The sequence below is a fragment of the Phasianus colchicus genome, chromosome 9, assembly GCF_987193195.1.
Source record: "Phasianus colchicus chromosome 9, bPhaCol1.hap1.1, whole genome shotgun sequence".
Taxonomy (NCBI): Eukaryota; Metazoa; Chordata; class Aves; order Galliformes; family Phasianidae; genus Phasianus; species Phasianus colchicus.
In genome coordinates, this window is record NC_143444.1 from 13413583 (window position 1) to 13425849 (window position 12267).

At 33.9% G+C, this 12267-nt stretch overlaps 1 long non-coding RNA gene across 3 annotated transcripts in view; it reads left to right on the forward strand.

Annotated features, from left to right (window-relative positions):
* Positions 1-12267, forward strand: part of LOC149916824 (uncharacterized) — a 510270-nt gene that overhangs the window by 270781 nt on the left and 227222 nt on the right. For all 3 annotated transcript variants that reach the window (XR_016469166.1, XR_016469165.1, XR_016469167.1), the window contains 2 exons: positions 5705-5739; positions 12022-12110. This is a non-coding gene — a long non-coding RNA (uncharacterized LOC149916824). The remainder of the gene's footprint in view (positions 1-5704; positions 5740-12021; positions 12111-12267) is intronic.

Below are 12267 nucleotides of genomic sequence, written 5' to 3' on the forward strand. Positions count from 1 at the left end.
CAATGAACTTACATATGACACATTTTTTCAAGATTGGCATCGTTATTTACAGAAAAACATACTTGTTTTGGTTCTTTTTTTTTCTTCCTGATTTTTGCTTTTTTTGTTGCTGTAAGTTTTTTGTACAAAAACTTACACTGTTTTTGTAGTGAGCTGTGGGATAGGTAAATAGCTGGAGCATGGAGAATAAAAGGTTTAATTGTTTGTGATGTGTTCTGAAACTTTTGTGAAGTGTTTAAAGAATGAAAAATGGTATTAAATGAAATTCATAACTTCATAGTCTGTATTTGAAGTGACATTGTTATCAAAAGGAATTTGATAATAAAAAACAAAATATGCAGGTTCTATATGGCTACAAAAGAGTTTCATGAAGAAATTGGATTTTATTGAGATAAAGCACATGATTTATTAAACAGGTTGATATAATGATACCAATGATGATGGAACACTTCTTTACTTCTGTTTTTATTTTATATTTCCTATGAATTAATTTCTGCTTGGCATCTGTGCATTGTATAAGCACAATGTAAATCTTGAAAGCTACTTAAGGTTGAATACTACTTAAGCAGTATATATTAAGCAGGCCTTATATGAGCTCTCTGTCCAGGGATGGATTTTGCCCTCAGCATAATTTCATGCTTTTCAAGCTTTCAGGATCCATACTTTTTTTTCAGTTAAAGAATACTACTCTTCTGGTTTTGCTAGGAGCTACACAGGTATTTGCAGTTAAATTTTTGTGATGTCTTTTTAAAAGGTAGTTAATGTAGGTGAGTTCTATGTGTAGTTCGTTGTTGAGATGGAGTGATCAGCTGAGCTCGGGAAGTCTGAGTCTGAGAAACTGCTGAAAAAGCTGCAGATCATTTCTTTCCAGCTATGGCAAAAACAATATGCTAGGTGCATGTGTGTGTGCACATAGACTATGCACGTATTTCTCTGAAATAAAATCTGATGTATTGGATAAAGTTGTTTTTTCTACTAGGAATTAACTTAAAATGTTTTTTTGTTCTAGAAGTTGCCATTTCTTATTCAATTTCATATTGCAGTGGATAATGTTTTGATATCTGCAACTCACTTAAAGAACAAGAACATATTTAGAACAACAGAAATACCCACATACCAAACATCTGGCATCTGCATTCTGTATTTTCCACGGAATGTTCAGCGGCCCTGGAAGCCTGTATCTTTGCCCTCTAGCTTCTGTAGAAGCATGGAGCAGAGCAAGTCTGAGACCTGAGGTGTTTGTCATAAGAAATATCCTACAATAAGATTGTTTTTCCCCTGAGTGCTTTATGATCAGAAGACAGTGTATATGAGATACTACTGTTTTAGTATTGAAGTATTATTGAGAGGTGGGTAGAAAGTTTAACTTGCTGCCTAATTTGTGGAGAATTTGAATTCTCGTGGCTTTCTCAAATAATTCCAGCACTGAATAACTGAACAAACTCCAGCAGTGCGTACCAGAAAGCTGCATCTTGTGATTTGGCACAGATAAATATTTGTTGTGCTTTATTGTTTCTCTGTTTTAAAGCTTGTGCTGGTTTTGTGGTTAAACCACAATATAGTTGTAATAATACTGAGATAACAAAATCTAAAGCACTGTGTCTGTTTTGTGAATGGAAGGAGTGCATATATTTTGTAATGTATTTTAAGTTGGTCAGGCAGATTGCTCTGGTCCTGTGCATATACTTTAAATATTTCTTTTCATATATTGTTCACTCAGCACAAAATGCTGCTCACAGATATCATATATATATATTTTTTCCGGAAGGACTTTGTACTGTCACATTTGTTTTTCCAGTTGAGAGTTGAACAGTACATTGGAGCAATCATTTCTTATACATGAATAGCAATATCTCCTTCCTACTCAGTACTGCTTCTTGCTAAACATATCTGAGGTAGTAACAGCACTGTTTGTTCAGATATTAATGTGACACCAGTTCTAAATGTACCTCAGCTATATGCTCATATGCCTTGACTACCCACAATAAATATTTGGGGTAGACCCAAGTGGAGAGAGGATACAAAATGTAATATAGAGTTCATGCAGATGCGAGTTTGAGATGGAGATATAGTGAGTGTCAATAAAGCTTTCGTACGTTTAATTCTCTTTTATTTCACAATCGTTTTAGACTGTATTTTGTTTTTCTGAGCAATAATAATGAAAAACACCTTTGTATGATTTCCTGCAGTGAAAATAGGTGTTGTATTCTGTAACCAAATTTATAGAGTTTTCCTAAGATCATATACAACTAAAGGAAATGTGTTATGATTTCATTTTGGAAAAAACAAATGGTGTGGATTAACATTTATGCCCCATTGGAAGGTACTTTAAACCCGTATTATGGCTAAACATTTCAGAACATTCTTGTCACAAACCAAGATAAAAAACACAAGAAAGGAAATGACTGTATTTACTGACTCTGAGTATTCTGTGCTATCTTTTATTTCAGTTTGTATTGTTTGCTAATATGAAGAATTCAAAGCCTTGCTTTTGTCCAAGCATTTCTTATTACCTGTGTTTATACCTGGATCAAGAATTCTTTGTACCAATCGCCCCGCAAGCCAGACTCTACAGTGGTAATCATACTGTCCTGATTCTCTCTAAAGAGCAAGGAACTCAACAAAAGTCATACTATTATAACATGTTACAATTAAGGATCTCAAACTGGACTGTATAAAACCAAGATTAATAAGCTAGAATAATTCTTATCATTGATATGTCAGTTTTTCTCAAGAACATGTTATCATATATGACAACATCAAGTAATGCAGAAATGTGTTTAAAAGATTTGAGTAGAACTCCACATACAGTATAGATTTCTCTGAAAAGACAAGAAATTTTTGTCTTTCTGCTGTGAAAAGTATAAGTTCCGTTTAATATCGATGGTTAAGCTGCTCTCAACCATAGATGATGTCTTTCACAAGAGTTACTACCAGGCCAGCTTGGTTGTCAGTGATTTTTCAGCATTTTCCTTTCTCTGCAGGCTATACAGTGTTCTCAGTTTTGTGCTTTAGGAAAATTCATCTTTAGATCAAGTTGAGTCTTTAGTCTGTTGTTAGTTTAGGCATGATATCTCTTTTATGAACTGTATGCTGTTTTAGTTGGAAAGTGTGGTGCTGTGGGGTTTTTTTGTTTGTTTTTCCAAGTAAAGAGAGATTCCAAATCGTAACTGTAATGACTAGCAACTGCGAGGAGTCAGAAGAATTTAATCTGAGAGAAGGTTCATCTCATTCAAGATGCTTAAGACATGATCTTGCTATATTCTGAAAGGTTTCCACATGCTACTTAACATTTAGATCTTGCTCTTCATTTTTCAGAGTTATATCGCTTTTGAGTAATACACTTTAATTTGTGGCTTGTAGTTGACATACTGAAACACCTTCAGTTTCATCTGCATGTCTGGCTGTGGGAGAGATGACTTCTGTATTCCCTGACTGGTTTGCCTTCTCTGCCATGGTGTTTCCACAAAACCCCATTCACAGAGAAGGAAAGGTGGTTGTGATTGATTGTTCAGGAGGGGAAAAAAAAAAAAAAAAAAAAAAAAAAAAAAAAAAAAAGTAAATATTCAAGTGTCATATGAGAATTTTCAGTAAAGTGGAGAATGTATTTATTTGTGCAAAGACTTTAAGATCTTTGCAGGGATATTTTATACAGTCTGTTTATCTGTATGCAAAAAAAACCTCATTCCAATTGGAATAAATGGGTGGATAGAGAAGGCCAAAGTTTAATTGCAAGACCATTTAAGGTTAGAGAGAGCTGATTTTATGAGAAAAGATAAAACTGAGGCTGGAGGAAATCATGATGTTAATATCTCTGCTTTCTAGAAATAGGCTAGTACTAAGTGGCAGGAAGGAAAAAAGGATTTTGGGAGGGAGTGATTTAAAATAAATTGATAGCGTAGTTGTATGCAGGAAAGATTACTCCGTCATTTGTGTCAAATGGCTCTTCAGCTCTTCTGTGTAGTGGTAAGGGACAGTGGGCTTTTTGGTTTGCTTGCTTTGAACCATTAAATTGTTTTATTGCATTTTGGTAACGTAGGATATAAATTATTGACGAAGCCTTGATTTTCTGTCCCACTTAAGTCTATAAGGTCTACTAAATTAAGTAATCTCTTATAGTACAGAATTCTAAAGACTTAAAAAAAAAAAAAAAAAAAAAAAAGCAGCATTGTTTTTAAATTTCTATCATTCACTTCCAATGTGTATTTTCTTGTTGTTGTCATCTGCACAAAGAGTATAAGCAACATTTTTGCCTTGAGAATTTTTGTGGAAGTTACATTCCTGAGAGCATTTCAGAAATCTCTTGACTGTTGTATAGAAACTGTATGTACAGTACTCCTCTGGTACTGTAGATTCTTCATCTGACAATGAAGCTGTTTCATTTGGTAAATTATAATGGTTTGAGGGTCTTACAGATTAGCTGAATCCTATTCACTCTAAAATATCGGAGAATATAAAATATATCGTTTGAAGTGACTGTTTCCTTGTTTTCTTGAAATGAAAATGTTGTCTTGCTTTCAAGGTCAATGGGTATTTTGGCCTGCTTGATATCACTTAGTGAAAACACTTTCTGAGAGTGATTTGTTTGCTGTAGAGATAGAAGGCTTGAAGAGCTGCATGAAAGCAAGCACTATTCAGAGATTCTATATTAAAATTTTTAAGTGGCTTCCCATTAAATAAAGCAGTGTATCTAAGTACAATATGGGGAATTGAAAACCTAGGCTCTTAATTCAACACACGTAAGGTCACCATTTTACATTGAATTCTGTACGTGTAAACATGTGCTCCTAGAGAAATGGATGGGAAAGGCACTATACCTTTCTGGATATTGAGAGCCTAGTTTTAGTGTCTACTGATGTGCTCAGTAACCCTTATAAAATATTCAGACTAATGAAAGTAATAAAAGTACTCACTATGATACTGTCTTGATGAGCTGTTGAATATGTACCTATATAAATACAAAACGCTTTGTTAATGTACATGATATCTCTGATCACTTTTTTTTTTTTTTTTTTAGATTGTAAATCATTTTTGTTCTCTTGTGGTATCGTATATGTGAGAACATTCTGGAAAGATGAGATTTTAAAGATGATTGGGTATTTTTTGTGTGTGTTTGTTTTTGCTAAATCTTTGTAAGAGTCTTCATTTTGTAAGGACTGAAGTTGTTTCACACAAGTTTCCCAACAAGCCAGGTCACTCTTCATTGCCTTATGGGATCAAGATGTCTTGCTGAATAGTAGAGAAATTCTCATGTAGTAACAGCTGCTATGGTATGATCCATCATGAAAGCAGAATAAATTTACTACTACACAGATGATGAGTTGCTATTTTCAGGATTTTAGAATTCTCCTAACGGCACAGGCTTAGAGACAAAATAATAAAAGCAAACAAACAAAAATGTTATGTGAGTGATAATTCCTATCAATTTCAGAATCTTTGTGGTGTATGCTTATTAGAAATCAAAATAAATACTTTGCAGGTTCTTTCCACTATAATGTGCAGAATTAATTCCAGGTTATTCCAAACAGAAGCAAGAATATTAAGATTTCACACAATGAAATGATTCTGTAAAAGTTATACCTGTGCTTTAAGGAAGTTTAGAATGTTTTGATTTAATATTCTGTCTGAAGTATTCTGCTTGTATCTGTAGAGTTTTTCATAAAAGGATTATAGTAACTGACCAAAACCTCATTTATATTCCCAGGTCAGCCAGATGAGTGATTCTGAGCCTTTACCAGGGTGAGTTTTGTGCAAGTTTTAACCTGCATGCATTTTTGATACGTTTCGAAATTGACTTTCATTTCCTGCATGCCTAAAATAATTCCATGTCTTGTTAGATTAATGCCATACATCATATTTACCTTAATAAGTTAAGATAATGTCTTCAGAAATGTCTCCCTTAGAGCTCAATCTAGAATTGGGTCTTAAAGATTAATCAGATAGTGCTTTACATAAGGTAGAAATACCAGCTAGGAATAATCATGTTTAAAAAAGCATAGCTATCCCTTGGTATGATGTATTTTCATATGTTAATCTTCTTTGATTTCAAGTTTGGATAATTGCCACCAAGACTAGCAGATGAAGTCTATTTTTGGCTTCCTAGGAAAATATTATTGAATTTAAAACCAATTTAAAAACTCTTAATCTGTCACCTTCTGTGATTTCCTGATCTGCCTCACAATTCTGTTAAATGAAACACATACCAGTGGCAAAGATCGGGCTACTGTTTTTCCCAAAATGCTTTATGCAACAGGTGTTTTTTTGTTTGTTTACTTTCTTTAGTTGTAAATGTGGATGTGTAACCAAATGATACTCTCACAAGCTGTTTCACGGTCCTGAAAGAGAACAGTAAAGAAAATGATAGTTTTTCAGAGACAGACAGGGCAGAGGTGTGAGGGGAGGCACTGTGGAACTGAATGTAAATTACTGTTTAAACATCAAATGTGTATTATCAAAATCAAAAGACTTGAAGATGTATCCATATGAAATGCACAACAAGAATTTTGTAGAAGACTTTACTGTTAGTGAGTTTCATCCTGTAACGAGATGGCAAAATTTAAGAACAATAATTCTCTCACTGTAAGCTCAAATTTAAATACAACCAAACTCCCAGTTGAAGTCAGAGGAATAGAAAATTGTGGTTTAAACTTAAATCTGTTTACATGCAAGGTTTGTTACTGTATCTTCACTTTCAAGAAGTTTCCGCTAACTTAATGGAAGTATTCAAAGAAATTCAGGACACAATGATAAGGTCTCTATTTAAAAGGAAACTGATTGACTTCATTCAAGAGGAGATGAAAGCTTGGTGCATTAGATACTAACTGAAGAAAATATCCATATTTGATATTAGATAAATTATTGGATGTTATATAGAGAGTGTTTAATCATGTTGACCTTATAAGCATCTGCATGATACTTTTGGATGCAAAAAGTTTGCACTACTAGTGTATAATGGAATTAATTTGCGTTAATGATCTTCCCTAAAATATATTTTTGTCTGATGCTGTCCTCATTTTGCAGACTGTTTTACTGGGATGAGATATTGTCCATTGCTTACTTACGGTATTATCAGCAAGATAAATTTATCTTAAGTTCCCTTGCAAAACTAGTGCAGGTGGGGGATGTTTTCTATCAGACCTGGATTTTATCTACAAGTTGAAAAGAATAAAAATATGACACTTAAAAGCCCTGTTGGCCTTCCCTAAGGACTGCAGGAAGCCTCTTTGTAGAAAATGTAAAGCTTTTCAAAGACGTTTTTACAGGTTATAAGTGTGTGTGTGTGAAGACTTTGTCCTCCTCCTGGTTCCTTTATGTAAAAAGCAGACTGTTTAAAACAGGGAAAAGAATGCTTTAAAAGGTTTAGTGCAATACATTTCTTTCCCTAGGAGCATGGAGGAGTTCATTATATACTTTCTATTTTGCTCCTTTATCTTTTGCAATACATTCCCCATTTCCTGGCCTCAGTTAGGCAGAGCAGTGACATTCCTGAGATGTGTCCTGCCAATACTGGGTCAGATGGTTAATAGCGTTAGATTGGGGAAACCATGCTGCCTGTTTTTCATACTTGCTTTGCATTTATATGAGCTACTGTTCAGTGTGATTGAAAGTATCCCAGCTGATGTATACCTTAGTTCCAAGGCATTAATGAAGTTTTAAACAGGTATTTAGCTGATTTTCAGACTGTGTCCTGCTGTAATGTCTGTATAATTGTAACTGCAATCTGCATAGAGATTATCATAGGGTGTGTGAAATCCTTTCTATGGAATATATATATTTTATATTGAAATAGATACTTGTAGATGCTCTAATTCTCTGTAGAAATTGCATCAAAACTTGGAAATACATATATATGAATATATGTGAAATAAGATGAATGTAATCTGTAAAATTGTTGTCTGCCATGTTCCATTATGCTATTAGATTTATTCATTCTAGGTTAAAACTTAACCTCATATTAGAAACTGGGAATATACTGTCTTTATTTTATGATTACATACTTCAAAGTACTCATGACAAATATTTTGCAAGGGTAGTAGATCTTACCCCACTTCTTTTTAGCTATAAATTTTGGAGGAAAAATCTTTCATTAGTAGCAGTGGATAGTATTTACATCTTCAATTTGGAGTTCTTAAGTATCTATTGGTGAAACAGTCAGGGGTGAAACAAGAGGGCTTTCGAGTGAGGGATGGTTCAGAATGCTTAGAGTTACATTCAAAACGTTCTTTTGAGAAGACTTTGTCTTTAAAAATGTCGGGAGCATATCAGGATTACTCGCATCCTATGGGATAGCATATAGTGCCCTGTAATAGCTTACAGATTTGATTTCAAAAGCAGAGAAAATTTGAGGGGGTGAAAAGGAATTTATTGGGCAGAAATCAGCCTTGCAGTCTGTCAGGAACAAATTAGTCTCTGGCTTTAATTTTGAATTTGTGTACGATTGAATTTAGGATTTTCTTTAACTCATCGCGTTGCTTTGAGTAGATGTGCTTTAGTATATGCAATAGGCTGGCTCTATTCACTAGTATTTAGCATATAGTGTGTATGTTAAATGTACTTGAAAAGAGAATAATGTGTGATTTGAAATGTTGTGGGCAGTCAAGATGAACAAGGGGAATTAATGGGTATAGCAGTAAGAATGTGAACTTTAGCTGGAAAACTCTATAATCATAGTTTTTAAAAGGTGAAAGAAACAGTGCAAAACCAAACACGAGTGGACCTGATGGTCTTGTGGGTACTTCCAGCATGAAAACTATGATCTTCACATACAAATACAGTGGCACACGGAATAAAAATGAAAATCCTGCCAAACTTCCATTGAAGATGTGTCACATCAAGCATGGTTTATGTACTTTGATATTTAGTCTGTATGTGCATTCAGAAGAACTTGGTACATAGAGTTTAAAATTAGTGTAACGCTGGCTTTTGTGTACCCCTAAGGTGATAGCTGAAGAACAAATATCTACTTTTTAATTAATGGGATCGGGATGTTTTTTCTTAATGTAATTAACTGCTATAAAATAGACGCTAAAATATTCACTGAAAAACTGTTTTGCATTATATAAAAATGAGTATTTTTACATAACACAATTGAAAAACATTAATGAAATTATTCTTAATTTCATGCAAGCTTTCACAAAGTAGTGGAGAATCTTCAAACAATTCTTACATATATCTAAAAGCTGTGTCTTCACATATTTTAAGCTGTATTTCATCCTTTACTGCATGATCTTCTCATTTTTTCTTCATCTGCTTCCTATGAAGCTGTTACATTCAGAACAGAAGTGTTAATTGGAGGCAACCTTCAGGTGGAGCTGGTATGCTAATAGCGTAATTCTAATTGATCTGGAAAAGAATCAAACTATGGTCTCAGGCCCTAGGAGGTCAGGTTTTCCTAACTCCGAACTTCTCAAATATAGTTTAGAGAAGAAATGTTGTGAAGAGTGATAAGATGCAGATAATAATCCTGATTATTATTTTTTTTAATATTCTATCAAACACATTTTAAGGTTTTCTACATAGCAGGAAACAATTTATTTTAATTATCATTGTAGAAGAATTGGGAAATAGAAGACCTTATCTTTCTGGAGTACAGTTAAAAAAAGAAAAGAAAAGAAAAAAGGTTGCATTGAAATAATCATTTCCTGAAGTGCTTAAAAGTAATGTAAAATGTTAGCTCAGTACTAGCTTTGGAAGAGGAAACCAGTGGCAAGTGTAGCTCCTCAGGGATCCATTTCAGAGTCAGCGTGTAAGAGAAGCACTTCGTATCTTTACCAGAAGTATCAGTCTCCTTGTTAAAGGCCTTTATGAGATGTAATTTGGACTACTGTGAGCTATTCTAGTCAATCATGTTGAGAAAGATTAATTGAAAACAGAGCAGCTGCAGACTATCTGGGGGAAAGGACAGGGAGTAAGTGAGCTTGGCTTCTTTAGTCCTAGAAGGCAAAGGTTAAGAAGTTATGTGGTTATGTTATGTACATATATTATGTAGGGAGATACCAAGGAGGAAAAAGAACAGTTTAAGCTAAAGAATAATGTTGGCACAAGAAGAAACAGCTCTGAATTCCCGTGGCATAAAGTTAGCTTGGAATTACAGAGGTTTTTAATTAGAGGAACAATCAGGTCATAAAACAGGTTTTGAGCAGGAATAACTGGGAACAGTGCACTGATCTTGAAGTAGAACTTCTCTAGTTCATAAATTCTTTATCTCTTGCTTTTAAAATCCCATTACTATACCATGTCTTTTATGTTCTGGTATTAAATAATATCTGCTATTTTGATAAATCAATGCCAAGATAAAATCAGGGATATTTCTACTTGTTTTTAATCTGCAGGTTAATTCTTCTAAGTACTGATGCTTCACTAGCATCACTGTTTGATTTTGATGTTTCATCTGCAAATGTGTGAGGGCTTCTCCTAAAGAAATGTCCCTTATTTTATTATGACAGTCCACAATGCCAAAGGCAAATATTGGTGGTATTGCAGTCAAGGCTCCCACCAATACTCTGTTGCATTTTATTGCCATGTGACAGATAGCAGCAGAAGGGCAGTCTGACAAAATGGTGTCTGACATGGAAGTGCATATGAAGCAAAGGTGCACCACTGAATTCCTCCATGTGGAAAAATTGCACTCATTGACATTTGCTGAATGTATATGTACACCAAACAATGGATGTGAGCACAGTGTGGGTGTTGTGCATTTCAGCAGTGGGTCACCTCTACCGGTGCAGATAGTTACAAGCCTGGTATGCAGGCTCTTGTTCATTGTTGGAGAAAGCGCACATCTAATGGCGGTGACCATGCAAAAAATAGTGCTTTGTGGCTGGGAATTTGCTCTATCAAATAGTGTTGTTATATGCTTTGTATCTGTTGTAGTTTCCATGAAAATCAGTGGAAGGCATTAGTTTGAGAAACATTAATATTTTTTAAATTCAAAATGTATTTCTCCTTATAATTTTCTGCATGTCCTTAAAGTGAATGTAGGAGATTTCCTCAGACAGATCCAGCTAATTTTCTCTGATATCTGAAGTTTTAAATATATATTTTGCCACTAAGTTCTTGGCACAGGTCATCTTTAAGGTCATGGAAGATTGCATAACTCTAAATAAGGATTAAAAAAAAAAAAGAAAGTGGTTTTATACCTCTAACATAAGTTAGATAACTACCTTTTTGCAATGAGGGAGCATCAATTTCATCAGATCATGATGAGTTAAATATGATTTATTGTTATGTGAACTCTGTGCTTTTTAGATGACTATTAAGTCCAGTGGGGAAAAGAATGGGATTAATACTTATTCCATGGAGGTGTTCTAGAGGTAGTGCTTTTGTTTGGCCTTTTGTTCAGTACCAGTAATAAACAATTTCTTTGTTTTATTACATATGCATATAATATGAAATTGGAAAAGGCCACGTTCATTCAGGAAACTAGATTTCAAAATATATCTCTGGGAATTATGTGATATAAATACAATATTGCTACGTTTAAAGAAAAACCTCATGAGGGCTTTCTTTTAATAAGATAATCAAGTTATAATCTTAAATGTAAGCTAAGAATTTCCCTCAAACAATGTATTCCTTCAAGAAAGATAAAATGGAGTAAAATAGAGCTTGTATGAATGAAATACATAGCATATATACATGAAATTAGAAGAATTAAGAAAATATTAGAAATACTAATACATATTTTTCTAAGTTTTTAAGACACTAAGGAACAGCAGGGGGGTAATCCTGTTTGGGTGATGCTATATTATTAACCCCTCTCAGAGTTTCAGATGTGAGATCACTGCCACAGTTCATAGTTCTGCACCAAAGCCCCTTTTATCATCTCAACACAAATATGGAGATGTCTGAAAAGATATAATACATTTGTCATAATGATTTAAAGTGGATTCTATCTCAAATGTAACCTGATTCTGTTTTGTTATTGCCTAAACCAGTCTGAAACAAATTACGGAGGTTTATACCAAGGGGTTTTTTTTCTTATATTTTTTTCAGTGTGTTAAGTTATACTGGTTCATCTTGCAGGTATTTGAATTCACCTATGCAGAATTTTCAACTGGAGGAAATCAATGAAGTTTGATTAATTTTAAAAGAGCTGAGAATATTTCCATCAGGTAACATTTATATCATAGAATCATAGACTGGCCTGGATTGAATATGACAGCTTCTGGATATTTAGTTTGCACTAAAGAAAAAACCTTTCAGATTTACCCTGTATTTATAAAGAATTTCCGTTAATGATCAACCAGTACAAAAACTCTGTAATTATTT